General features: G+C 36.0%; 2 pseudogenes; both read left to right on the top strand.

Moving 5' to 3' along the window:
- Window positions 1-3,536: 3,536 nt before the first annotated feature.
- Window positions 3,537-5,160, top strand: LOC149178873 (putative potassium transporter 12 pseudogene; annotated as a pseudogene).
- A 4,170-nt stretch (window positions 5,161-9,330) lies between these two features.
- On the top strand, window positions 9,331-9,916 carry LOC149178872 (scarecrow-like protein 1; annotated as a pseudogene).
- Window positions 9,917-10,524: the final 608 nt, after the last annotated feature.

Genomic DNA, 10,524 nt, shown 5'->3' with positions numbered 1-10,524 from the left:
ACAATGCTTGTATTTATGCTAGAAACGAATCTAGTGTGCACTAGATTTGTTTTACCCGTCAATGTTTTTGTTTGTGCTAGAAACAAATCTAGCGGGCATTAGATTTGTTTTACCCTTTAATGCTTTTGTTTGTGCTAAAAACAAATCTATCGTGCGCTAGATTTGTTTTACCCTGCAATGTTTTCGTTGGCAAAATAGAATTTTGAATTAGGCATTGGTGCAACAAGTAGCTCTCCAGAGCAGGTCGGTTGATACTCTGCAAAGCGGTAATAGAAGCAATTCTTGTTTATTGGTCACTGCTTGCTTGTGTTCCTCTGGAAATAATACACAAAATTAAACAAATCTATCTAAGATACTTGTGGGCAGGGGAACAAGATCGTCACCCATTTTCACTTACAGCATGGTCTTCCATAGCCATTCCCAAGCAAATGGGACGATGAGGCTTAAAAAATATCATTTGGTTCTCTAAGGCTCTTGCTAAAAAAGGTGTCTGGAAATTGCTTCAAGTTACGAGGTTGTGGCCGCAAGTCATAGCAAACAAATATATTTGCCCCTGTTCAACAATGGATTGGATTCATACTCCCAAGTGATTTCCACCCTCTGGATCATTGGTTTGGAAAGCTCTTAAAAATTACGCTTCAGTCATACTACAAGGTCTCAGATGGCGAATTGGAGATGGTACAAAACTTCTTGTAGGGAAAGATCCCTGAATAGGTTGTGGGGATTCTCATATACTCTCTGATCAACTGATCCAAGCTCCTTCACACTCAAAGAATCTTCTTCTTAAATCAGGCCTCTGATCATATGGGTGTGATGGGTTGCCTAGCTTGGAGGCAATTTGTTGACCTACTATTGGAAGGGGCTCTAACTGAAGAATGGAACAAATATATTGAAACTCTTAGTCATAATATGGTATCTCTCTCAAATTCTAAAGACACTCTAGTCTGGTCAAACACCCCCTCGAGTAGCTGCAATCCCAAGTTTGGTTATTTGTCTTTAGCCCATCAACCTCAGGCTTACCCTCCTCCCTGGTGGGTTAAAAAGATCTAGAATCAAAACTATTCGCCTAAAACTAAATTATTCATGTGGTTTCTCCTTAAAAACGAAGTGCCAACATGGGATATCTTACAAAAAAGGTTTTTCTTTATGCCCAGTAGATGCCCACTTTGCTTGAGGACATCCCACATCTCTTCATAAATTTCCCCTTCACTATCAGAGTATGGCTTGAAATTCAGAAGTATATTGGTAACTCACATCAATGGCATGGGGACTCTATGGATATGTGTAAAAAAATGGCTATAAAGAAAACATCCAAAAAACATATGAGCTCTCCCTTTGATGGTCACTTGGGGCATATGGCTGGAAAGGAACAACTCCATTTTCGAAAATCAAGGACAATCCTTTCTCAAAGTCCTTCCTAATATTTCCTCCAAATGTCTTAAAATGCAAAACAAAATTCAAACGTCATCCTTAAACATCTCCCTTAAATATAACGTTGGACCATAAATTCTTCACTTTTATTGTTATCGGCTCTGGAATGATTTTTCTATATGCAATTATATAATGAAATATGTGTGCACTAATGAAAAAACATTGAGTTTCATTTTTCATAATCACAAACAATGAAAAAAGAATCACACGTAACTAGCATCATTTTGGAAATTTTATATTTATTAAAAATCTTTAACATGTTTTCCTCCCATATCTCATAAAAAGGTGTGAAATTTTTTATATACTCTCCAATAAGCCCAAGGATCGCATACCTTTTAAAACTTTGCATTACCATTATATGTTTCTCCTTGAAGATATATAATATGTTTCTTCTTTAACATATATATTATGTTTCACATTTCTTAATATTTGACAAAATACTAAAGTTGAAAAGAATATAAAATCTCACTTTTTAGAATATTTTATGATATAAGAGATTGATTTAAGTGATGTTTTGGGTTAGGAGAGGTTAGCTTTATATAATAAAAGAATATTAACAATTTTAAAGTCTAAATTTTGACAATTCAACATAATTTGGCTTTACATAATAATAAAAAAGAAATTAAGAATTTTTATTTCATATATCTTATTCATAACATTTTAATGGTTTATTCATATAGTAATAAAAAATTCATATTTATAGGCAATTTGAAAATGATAATTTTAAGAGTGTTTACATCTAAAAAGTGCGGGAATAGTTTGAGATATGGTAGCACACAGTGTCCCATCATTGTGAGTTTTTAATACCATGAAAATGATCATTTAAGAGTGTTTACGGCGAGGGAATAGTTTGAGATATGATAGAACACATTATCCCATCATTGAGTTTTTAATACCATGATTGTTCACTAGTGAGAAAAAATCACATGGAGAGAACACAGAAAAATAACCGAATGTAGAGAATTAAAAAAAAAAAACAAGAAAAAACAAAAACAAAATTTGTAAAAAAAATCATAAAACAAATATTATATACTTTTAAATTTTGTATTTGTAATTTAACTTTAAAAAAAAAAAAAAAAAAACAAAAAAACAAAAAAAATAGTAAGAAAAATTCATAAAACAAATATTATATACTTTTAAATTTTATATTTGTAATCTAACTTAAAAAATTAACATACTCGTAGAGGAGCTAATTTATTTGCAGATATTTCCTGGTACCTAAAGCCATCACTTATATTTTATTAATTTATAAATAATTTATATTTTATTAATTTATAAGTAAATAAACAATTAACACTGTAAATTGTTACACAATTAATGCTATATAAAAAAGGTTAAAATTTTATCTATGATTTAGAATTAATGTTTTAACACGGTCTACGATGAAGCCATTATCACCTAAATCAATTTAAACTATCTATGATTTAATATTCAATAATCCAACAAAACTACAATGAACATCTTCCACGAGCTTATCATCTTTATAACATATATTGCTTCAGCTGAGATTCTAGTGTGTCAATTTTGTTTCATAACTACGGGTTATCGCTCTGTATAATTTTATTGGAATTAACGTGACCTCGGAGAATTTCTCTGATGAGATAAGAAAAACGCTCTGATCGAAGGATGGTAATGTATTCATAGAAGTCACTGGAAAAAATCATTTGGGTATGAGGATTTTCAAGATTTCAATGGAAATCTGGATGTGGGATGCGATGTTACGATGTGGGTCGAAGAGATTGAGCTCTTTCTTTTTCTGGATTATGGGATTTGAATGCAGGAGTTGTTTCTATGGATGATAAAATTATGAGATTGAGGATTGTGGTCTTTGAATGCAGAAATTGCTTCTCTGGATGATAAACTTGTGCTTTTTTTATAAACAGTTGTGGGGATTCTCCTAAGTTTTTATTGATTTCTCTTTTGTGTATCATTCTTGTCATTGTCAACCCCATTATCATATCAATGTCTGGGATGAGAAAGACAGGGATGGGATCAGTGAGGGCTCAATGTCTTTGTTGTCATCAGAGTCCAGGTGGGTTGATGGCAGTGAAATGGAAGGGTAATCCCCAAGGTGGTTTGTTGACGATGATCAGACATGACACAAAATGAGGCGTGGGCTCGTTCTGAAGACCAAGTGAGTGGATTCCTTTGATGTGGAGGCCATGGAGGTGCCTGGTGTTCATAAGGGCCATGATAAGGACCTTTCATTAGGACGGACGCTCGGCTTGGCATTCCAAACACTTGGAGTGGTCTATGGAGATATGGGTACCAACTCCTTGTATGTTTTCACTAGTGTATTCATCCAAGCTCGTACCAAAGGAGAGGAAGATGTTTTGGGTGCATTAGCTTTAGTGATGTACACAATAGCCCTCATCCCTTTGGCTAAATAGGTGTTCATTATGCTCAAAGCCAATGACAATGGTGAAGGGGGGACATTTTCCTTGTACTCTTTGATTTGCATATATGCAAAGGTCAATCTGCTCCCCAACCAGCAACCATCAGATGAAAAAAATTCCAGTTTCAAGCTCAAGTTGCCCACCCCGAAACTGGAAAGATGATTAAGAATCAAAGAAAGCCTTTAGAGAAGTACAAAATTGAAGACCCTACTGCTACTCTTGTTTCTCATGGGTACTTCCATGGTAATTGGGGATGGCATACTTACACCTGCAATATCAGTCATGTCTGTTGTTAGTGGCCTGCAAGATGAAATATCTAGCTTTACAGAAGACACAGTGGTCATTGTCTCAATCATATTCCTGGTGATCTTGTTCAGCATAAAACAGTTTGGTACAAGCAAAGTAGGCATGACATTTTCTCCGGCACTCATGATATGGTTTTTCTCTATTGGTTCTATTTGACTTTACAATATTATTTAACATGACATGACAATTTTAAGGGCATTCAATCCTGTTTATATCTATTACTTGTTCAAGAGGAACACTATCAAAGCATGGATGTCCCTAGGAGGTTGCGTGTTATGCATAATAGGAGCTGAAGCTATGTTTGCTGATTTGGGTCACTTCTCAGTAAGATCCATCCAGATAGCCTTCACATGTGTAGTATTCCCATGCCTACTATTGGCTTACATGGATCAAGTTGCATATCTTATGAAGCATCCCTCTGTGGTGGAGAAGGTATTCTATGCTTCAATTCCAGATGGTTTTATCTGGCCAGTCTTCGTGATAGCTACTGTTGTTGCCATGATTGCAAGCCAGGCAATGATCTCGGCAACAATTTCATCTATTAAAATGTCCATGGCCCTAGGATGCTTTCCCAGATTGAAAATAATTCACACATCCCGACGGTTCATGGGTCAGATCTACATTCTTGTCATCAACTGGGTTCTAATGATAATGTGTGTCTTGGTATGTGATTGTTTTAAGAGCACGGTCGAGATATCAAATGCATATGGCATTGCAAAGGTAGGGATGATTATGGTGACTACAAGCCTAGTGACTCTTGTCATGGTTCTTATATGGGCAAAAAATATATTCCTTGCGATTGGATTTCCTGTTCTATTTGGATCAATTGAGCTGATTTATTTTTCTGCAGTTTTGATGAAAGTGGGGGAAAATGGTTGGATAAATGGTTTTTTCCACCTGCTTCCTTCTTGTGATGTACATTTGGAACTATGGAAGTGTTCTGAATTATCAGGAGTTGTATATCTTGTTGGTCACGGAGATGTCAAGGCTAGAAAGGATTCATGGTTTCTTAAGAAACTGGTTATAATCTACTTCTATGCTTTCATGAGGGCAAACTGCAGGGCAGGCCCTGCAAGCCTCAATGTACCTCACACCAATCTCTTGCAAGTTAGCATGACATATACTGTCTAACTTGAAGGTTTCCATGAATCAGACATGCTGAATGTTTTTCAAGGACCAAGTCACAACATCAATATGGTGATGGATAACAAAGATTTCCTTGAAGGTGGCAGAGATGAAGTGAATTTTAATGTGAAGTTAATAATCATAAGTTTTGTTGTCGACCAAGATCTTCATTACTTAGTCCTTGATTTTGTTTGATAGAGAATAATAGCCATTCCTACGATTAATCACTGATATTTATGAACAAAGACACCATTCTTTTTTCAATGAAGATGATAGGTGGTATTTTATATGCATGGTTAAGCCTAAGATAAGCCATGTTTTCTACATAAGAAAGTTATATTAAGTTATATCCATGAAAATGAAAGGAAGATGACATTGCATGTTTCCTCGTATAGCTAACCATCGCTCAATAACTTTGGATGCTTCTCCACCTCATTCATTACATCATTGCTTAAGAACCTTGGATGCTTCTCCATTTTTTTTGACATCATGTATTGATTATGTTGTTGATGGAGGTTTTACACTAAGTTTTTCAACATCGAGCTTACTAGTACGAATCTTACTAGGGCTTGCACCACCGGGTTATTAGTAAGAATCTCATGAGGTTTGCATAGCCATGATTATTAGAATCAAAATAGTAGGATTTGCACTAAAAAACAGTTCATAGAGCTTTCCTGCTGGGAGAAAATCACAAGTTCAACTTCTGCAGTGCAGAGCACCGAGAGCTCGTAAGCTTTCTTCAGCAATCCACCTACGTTTGGAAAATGTAGCCTGCCTGCTGGCGATGTTCTCAATCCTCTTCCTCTGCATCTTTCCCCTCACTATTCTTGTATGTCCTCTTTCGTTTTTCCCTCCAAACAAACCCTCTCAAATCGAGAAAGCAGAACAACTCACTCGATGAGAATCCGAATCCAATTATCGCTTCTAACGATAACCCAATACGATACCAGAAGTGATTACACAAAACCTCATTGACTCTTCATTTGTTTGGAAAAGAGCCAAGCATATACTTCTGACGAGGGTTTCCGTCTCAAGTCTGGCTCGCAGGACGTCGCTTAGTCAATTGCGAGAAAAGTTTTCCACCTGCCTGTCACATACGGTCTGTCACACTATATATTAAAATCAGGGACAATCCTTTCTCGGAGTGGACAATCCATTTGAATGCATTGATCAATGCTTTGTGCAACGCTGGTAGAGTGGACCATGCAAGGAACTATCTAATGGAGATGAAAAAATTTAAATCCTGATATAGTTTGCTATAGGACATTCATTGGAGGCCTATGCAAGTTGGGTATGGTGGATGAGGCAGTGAATCAACTGGAGATAATGATTAGAAAGGGTCTCTCACCCACATATGCTCTGTACTCTTCACTCATCAAAGCTTGCTGCAAATCAAAGAAAGTTCAAGCCGCTGCCCAGATACTGAACCAAATGCTTAGGGAACGTGTTGTTCCAAGTCATGCAAGTTTTATCTATGGCATGCATCATCTTGGGAAGGTAGGAAAAAAAATTGAGGCATAAAAAGTTCTTGAAGAAGTGATAGATTGTAAATTCTCTGTACATGTTAAAGTATACACAGAAGTAATGTCTGCTCTATTTCAGGCCAGTGAAGTGGAAAAATCATTACAATTAGAAGACAAAATAATTAGAAGAGGTTGTGAAACTGACTTTTTGACTCTGTAAAACAGTGTTTCTCTAAGGGAAAAATTGATGAGGTATCCAAGATTTTAGAAGGCATAAACCAAAGATATCTGGTACAAGGTATTACATTATGAAAAAATTGAAATGGTCAGATTTATTGTTTTTCCAAGGAGACCACTCTTGCTTGAAGGAATGGAGAGGGCTCTGCTCGTAAGAAAGTACTGAACCAAGACCATTGTCAAAAAATGTTGAACCAAGAGTATTGTTAAAAAGCAATGTTGCTTAGTTGCATGAAAATTTAATTGTCCAAAATTTAATTTTGGACTCTTTGCTGGCAAAATTTCATATAAAGGTATGCCCTTTTGCCTTATAACATGATGATTTTAATGAAAATGGAGGAAGGGAATCAATTTCAGAGAATCAACTGAAGTTAAAAAATATTAGATTATCAATTATAATCCATAGGAAGGGAGGAAAATAAAGGGTATGGTTGTGCTTAGCCTAAAACGTTTGCCTCTCATTTGAGAACTTTGCAAAAACTCAACTTTATTTCTGAATCTATAAACACAACTCTAAGTTTACATCTCAGTTTACAGGTAAAGATTCGGTTTAAAGCAAATCTAGAAATAAGAATAAGCAAATCCAGAACTAAGAATTTGAAGCATTATTATTGTGGCAGAGCAAGGCAACTAAAATTTGAGTGCGTGGGAACAAAGTGGGATCTAGAACATGGAAAACTCACCAAAAAAAACAGCAAATATTGTGGAAAGCGGAAAAGAGGAAAAAGAGCATCATTCCTTTGTTAATTCTCATACAGAATACAAATTAGATGCATGGTGTGAAGGAAAATGAAATTTACAGGTTTGTGGTTGAAATTTATTGGTGTATCTATACGTGTGGCCCCAAATCATTTGTAGGTATCATACCTGTAATTATGGGTAAGGCCATATTTAATTTGATTTATTTGAAACTAGGTTTGTGGTTAATTCCAACCTAGGAAAACTTGATATATAGGTTCAATAACCTTCTTGTGTTGTATGCCCTCATTGTGTAGGCTCAATAACCCTCTTGCTGTGTGTGCCTTTGTTATGTGGGCCAATAACCCCTCTTGAGAGGATGCCTCATTCGAGTTCAACTCGAGCTCTCATTTGTCTCGTCTCATCTTGTGGTTGGAATTTTCCCACACTCTTGCATCTATGTTTTAACTTTTAACTTTTCAGCACAATTGTACTTGGGTTTTGCTCTCTCTGGTGCACTTTTGAGGAGGCTATTTCAATATTTTGGGTGAGATTTGATTCCATCACTTCTCTCATTGACCCTTGTAAATATCAATGGTCGTAGGTTATGTAACAAATTCACATGCTTTCATAACTTCCAGTGTTGTAAGTCGCAGCTGCAATAGCAGTTCATTGTGGCACCATAGGTTTTGGTATCAAGTTCTTCTGGATTATCTGCAATTAAATCCATTTCTGGTCATTATTTCAAACCTTCTATCAACAATTCATTTTCAGGACAAGACAATGTCAAGGAAATTAACACGCCTCTCTACTGTTATTTATATTAATATTTATTCAACTATCGTTGGTTGAATGACTATCAACTTTTCCATAGAATTCATCACCCCATAACTCTTTCAGAAACCATTATATTCATCTTGTTCTTAACAGAAACAACCCCCCAATTTTAAGAGTTGTTATCAAGCGCTGGGAGCTATTTCCACAAATGCAACATTTTGGCAAACATTTCTTTATCCACCCAGGACATACACATTCATTTATCCATTTAAGGCATGTTCACATTCAACAACATTCCAAGAAAAATACAGTGAAACATGGCATGTAAACTAATGCAGCCTTGCAGGTACACACATATCTATTACTCTTTCATATTCACAAACTTAACCTATCAATTGCTCGTCTGTATATTCATCGACTTTCAAACTTAATAAATAAAATCAGCCCAAGACAGACTAAGAGTAAGACCTAAGAACTATAATTATCATGGACACCATAAATAACATGCACAAACCAAAGAGGGCCTACAAGGCATAACACTAAAACCATTGATGATGTTAATAACAGAGTGCGTGAGGATGCCATCACATCATACCGAGAACTTCCAGATCAGAAAAATTTAATAAATAAAATCAGCCTAAGACAGTGACTAAGACTAAGACCTAAGAACTGTAATTATCATGGACACCATAAATAACAAACACAAACCAAAGAGGGCTTACAAGGCATAACACTAAAACCATTGATGATGTTAATAACAGAGTGCAGGAGGATGCTATCGCATCATACCGAGAACCTCCAGATTGGCAAAACTTTGGGCACATGTAATGCCTTATAAACCACTTCGTCCATACACACATAATTAGGAGGGGAGTCTTAATGTGGAATCAGATCCCAACATAAGGATAAGCCACTATATGGATGTGGAATCAGATGTCCAACCATGGATACTTAAGATAAATCCATATGAGGTTTTAGTAGTAAACTTTGCATTCCAACTGCATCACATGCTCGATCAAAGTGTGTCTACAAAGAACCCATGTGACCGGCTTCTGAGGATGGTGAAGTCTCTCAACCCTAAAGTAGTCACAGTAGTAAAACAAGAGGTTAACACTAATAATACACCTTTCATCCCCCGGTCCATGGAAGCATTAAACTATTACTCATCAGTGTTTGAGTCGCTAGATGCTACACTTAAAAGGGATAGCAGAAATCGTATGAATGTTGAAAAACAATGCCTTGCCTGAGACACAGTGAACATAATTGCTTGTGAGGGAGAAGAAAGGATTGAGAGGTATGAAGTTACAGGAAAATGGAGAGCTAGAGTGACTATGGCAGGATTTAGTGTATATCATCTCAGTGCTAATGTTAAGGACACGGTTAAATCTTTGCTCTGTTAATCATATTGCAATAGCTATAAGACTAAGGAAGAAGGAGGAGCTATGTATTTACTATTTTGGATGGTTGGACAAAATTCTCATTGCAACATCTGCTTGGCATTGAGAGGCAAGGACTATAAGAATGTTCTTGTACAAGAATTTCTTATAATTTATCAATACCATTGTTGAAACTGCATGTGACTTTCATGTGTGTCAGGGAAGAGTTCAGAAACCTGACACAATAACTTATTATAGGGGTAAAAGATGAAACTAATTTAAGGAAACAATGGTTTTTACCTGTCCTGTTCAACCAGGGATAAGATAGTTATTCGTTTGTATTTTGCTTCCTTATCCAGGTAGACAGGAAAATGCTAAGGCTTGCTAAAATCAGTGATATGCCTGCCTGCACAGTGGGTAATTGGATAGAGATAGTTACTATTTAACTTTCAGGAACTTATGCTTCACTAGCTAAAAAGTTTTGGATTTTTTTTTTCTTATGACCTTGAGTACAGAGTCTCATAATCAACTAGAAGAAAAATCAAGTCTATCTTTCAATTGCTTGAACCAGGACTATATCACGGATATTACAGCAATAAAAGAAATAATTCCAGTCTATAGAAAGGTAGCATAGTAATAACATACTTGAGTTTTCGGGGTGCTTCAAACAATCTCGTCCTAAAGATAGGATTCCAGGTTGTTTGCAGATTTTAATTGGTGAGGTTGGCTCTAATT

Source organism: Pinus tabuliformis, chromosome 4_1 (assembly GCF_031772625.1).
Source record: "Pinus tabuliformis cultivar Carrire ecotype Pingquan chromosome 4_1, CPIR1, whole genome shotgun sequence".
In the NCBI taxonomy this organism is placed as follows: domain Eukaryota; kingdom Viridiplantae; phylum Streptophyta; class Pinopsida; order Pinales; family Pinaceae; genus Pinus; species Pinus tabuliformis.
Note: the sequence above shows the minus strand (reverse complement) of the source record. Positions and strands in the feature narration are given on the sequence as shown.